The sequence below is a fragment of the Bos grunniens genome, chromosome 28, assembly GCF_055505025.1.
Source record: "Bos grunniens cultivar Pamir isolate PY7600 chromosome 28, Bosgru_T2T1.0, whole genome shotgun sequence".
Classification (NCBI taxonomy): Eukaryota; Metazoa; Chordata; class Mammalia; order Artiodactyla; family Bovidae; genus Bos; species Bos grunniens.
The window spans coordinates 41,942,242-41,946,134 of NC_141192.1; the positions used below are offsets into that span (position 1 = coordinate 41,942,242).

Consider the following 3,893-nt stretch of genomic DNA (forward strand, 5'->3'; position numbering starts at 1 on the left):
AGAGACTGTCATGCGAAATGAAGAAAGTCAGACCAAGGAGAAGAAATACTGTATGACATCCCTTATATGAGGAATCTAAAAAGAAATGATACAAATGAACTTATTTACAGAACAGAAACAGACTCACAGACTTAGAGAATGAACTTTGGTTTGCAGGCAGGGGCGAGAATGGAGGGAAGAGATAGTCAAGGAGTTTGGGATGGATATGTACACTCTGCTACATTTAAAATGGATAACCCTCCCTCTCAGAACCTTCCTGCCGCCGCGTTCGGACCTCGCTGCTTCAGCCTCCGGGTCCTGTTCCATCTTTCCACCCTGCGACTAGCAGCAGAGAAAAACTAATTCCATATTATTTTTTTGCCCCATACACACCTTGAGGCAAGCAAAAAGATTAGAATAAATTTTAACAATGAGGGAAATCGTGCACATCCAGGCCGGTCAGTGTGGCAATCAGATCGGTGCCAAGTTCTGGGAGGTGATCAGTGATGAACATGGCATCGACCCCACTGGCACCTATCATGGGGACAGCGACCTACAACTGGACCGTATCTCCGTGTACTACAATGAAGCCACAGGTGGCAAATATGTCCCTCGTGCTATCTTGGTGGATCTAGAACCCGGAACCATGGATTCTGTTCGCTCAGGTCCTTTTGGTCAGATCTTCAGATCAGACAACTTTGTTTTTGGTCAGTCCGGGGCAGGCAACAACTGGGCCAAGGGCCACTATAGAGAGGGAGCCGAGCTGGTTGACTCGGTCCTGGATGTGGTTCGGAAGGAGGCCGAGAGCTGTGACTGCCTGCAGGGCTTCCAGCTGACCCACTCGCTGGGTGGGGGCACTGACTCCAGAATGGGCACCTTGCTCATCAGCAAGATCCGTGAAGAGTATCCTGACCACATCATGAACACCTTCAGCATGGTGCCCTCACCCAAAGTTTCCGACACTGTGGTTGAGCCCTACAACGCCACCCTCTCTGTCCATCAGCTGGAGGAGAACACTGATGAAACCTATTGCATTGACAACGAGGCCCTTTACGACATATGTTTCTGCACCCTCAAGCTGACCACACCAACCTATGGAGACCTGAACCAGCTCGTCTCGGCCACCATGAGTGGAGTCACCACTTGCCTCCGCTTCCCTGGCCAGCTCAATGCTGACCTCCACAAGCTGGCCGTCAACATGGTGCCCTTCCCATGCCTCCACTTCTTCGTGCCTGGCTTTGCCCCTCTAACCAGCTGTGGCAGCCAGCAGTATTGGGCCCTCACTGTCCCTGAGCTCACCCAGCAGGTCTTCGATGCCAAGAACATGATGGCTGCCTGTGACCCCCGCCATGGCCGGTACCTCACCGTGGCTGCTGTGTTCCGTGGGTGGATGTCCATGAAGGAGGTAGATGAGCAGATGCTCAACGTGCAGAATAAGAACAGCAGCTACTTCGTGGAATGGATCCCCAACAATGTCAAGACAGCTGTTTGCGACATCCCACCCCGTGGTCTGAAGATGGCAGTCACCTTCATTGGCAACAGCACGGCCATCCAGGAGCTGTTCAAGCGCATCTCGGAGCAGTTCACGGCCATGTTCCGCCGGAAGGCCTTCCTCCACTGGTACACAGGTGAGGGCATGGACGAGACGGAGTTCACCGAGGCTGAGAGCAACATGAACGACCTCGTCTCCGAGTACCAGCAGTACCAGGATGCCACCGCAGAAGAGGAAGAGGATTTCGGTGAGGAGGCCGAAGAGGAGGCCTAAGGCCAAGTCCCTATCACCTTAGGCTTCTTAATCCCCTCAGCCTTCTTCCTCAACGACCCCTTTCCTCTCCCTCAGAATTTGCATTTTCTGCATCTATCTTGTTTTTCTTTTTTGGGGGGATTCTAGAACAGTGCCTGGCACATAATAGGCGCTCAATAAATATTTGTTGTTTGTTGAATGTCTCTTCTCTCTTTCCACTTTTGGGGAGCCTAGATTTTCTGCATTCTGGGTAACCCTGTCATTTTCCTTCTGGTGCCCACTCCTCCCATCTGTCCAGTTAACATTTCCCTCTCTGTTTTTGAGATAGCTCTCCAAGAGGCTGGGTTTCCTCAAATCTCATTTAGAACCGTGTGCTGAAAACCTGGATTGGTGACTGCCATCCTAGGCCGGTGTGCTGGCCCAGGGGAAGGAAACTGAGCGAGTAGAAGTCCCTACCAGAAAGGGTTGGGTTTGGAGAGGGGCATCCAGGGTACTGAAGTCCTAGCTGCCAGGTATCTCCCCGCTCCTCTCAGCTTGTGCAGAGGTGTTGACAGTATTATCTTCATTTTCAGTCTCCTTCCAAGTTCTGTCCTAAGCTATTACCTTTGCAAGTTTCTGGCCCCCACCCTATCAAGTGGGAATCCCTTCCTCTTCCACTTTATCTCCTTCATAATAACGTTGAATTCCCTCCTTTCTCCTGTTTGAGAAAGGGGGTCAAGAGAAGCAAGAGATAGCCTTGGTCTCTAAGTCTCCAGAAAGCCCCTCCCCACCCCATCTTTTCTTATCAAAAAAAAAATGATACGTATCAACCCCTTCTGTACTTATATGGAAAGGTATGTGCTGCCACCTAAACGTCATTCCCCAGACAGGGGACAGAACACCTTCCATCTTTTGGCAAACATCTCATCTCTCCTGCTACTGCTTCCCCACTTCTTGATTTTGTCCTATTCTACACTTCAGATTTCTATTGTGTTGAACATTGCCCCAAGAGCCAAAAATAAATGGGAACTGAAAAGAAAAAAATAAATAAATAAAATGGATAACCAACAAGGTTTTACCATAAAGCACAGGGAACTCTGCTCAGTGTTTTGTGGCAGCCTGGAGGAGCGGAGTTTGAGGGAGAATGGGTACATGTATGTGTATGGCTGAGTCCCTTTGCTGTTCACATGAGATGGTCACAGTGTTGTTTGTTAATCAACTATACTCCAATATAAAATTAAAATCTTTTAAAAAATCCAGCGTCTTGTTATAGCAGAGATGACTCAGGAGTTCACTGGAGGGATGGGATGGCACAGTCAGATGTTCAGAACTTCTTCCCCCGCTGCTGTTATCTCAGAAGGTGCCTGGCGCCCCGGGCCCTAGGGGATCGTGAGCAGAGGCAAGGGTGAAACACCCGCCCCTGAGCGCTCAGAGAAAGGCTGAGGGCAGCAGGTGTGGGCAGCCCACAGCTCAACATTCACAGGCAGGTATATATCTTTTACTTTGGCTTGTCTTTGAATACAGGCTTTAGTATAGTTTATTTTAATCTTCAAGCTCACCTCAGCATGCCTATAATACAATGTCAAAAAATTCAGAATACCATATTTAGTCATCAGTTATAAATAGTGTCTCCTAAAAACCTCACTGGAAACCCCCAGGGTGTTCATTTACACTCATGGTTTTATTATGAAATAAACCCTACGATCACCTACTCAGGACTATTTGAGGAATCAAGATTACTGCCAAACTCCTGCAAAATTCCTTCATGTTTCTTCTGTTATAACCTTTTTAACTGTGGCAAAATACACATAACATAAAAGGCATCATTTTAACCACTTTTAAGTGTGTACAGTTCATCGTCATGCAACTAATCTCAGAAACTTTTTCATACCTATTAAACACTCTCCACTCTCCCTCCCTCCAGCCCCTGACAACCACCATTTTAATTTCTGTCTCTATGAAGCTGACAACACCAGGGACCTCAAGTAAGTGCAAACATATAGTATTTGTCCTTTTGTGACTGGACTGTTTCACTTAGCGTTACGTCCTCAAGGTTCATCCATGGGGTAGCATGGGTCAGAATTCCCTACAGGGAACTCTGCCCAGTGTTTGTGGCAGCCTGGACAGGAGCGGAGTCTGAGGGGCAATGGGTACATGTGTGTGGCTGAGTCCCTTCGCCATTTACCTGAGA

The 3,893-nt window shown here is 48.4% G+C and overlaps 1 pseudogene across 1 annotated transcript; it reads left to right on the forward strand.

The window, feature by feature from the left end:
• The first annotated feature begins 241 nt into the window (after positions 1 to 241).
• LOC147343201 (tubulin beta chain pseudogene) lies at positions 242 to 1,922 on the forward strand (annotated as a pseudogene). The gene has a single exon (XR_015156880.1). The product of XR_015156880.1 is annotated as a tubulin beta chain pseudogene (transcript).
• The last annotated feature ends 1,971 nt before the right edge of the window (positions 1,923 to 3,893 follow it).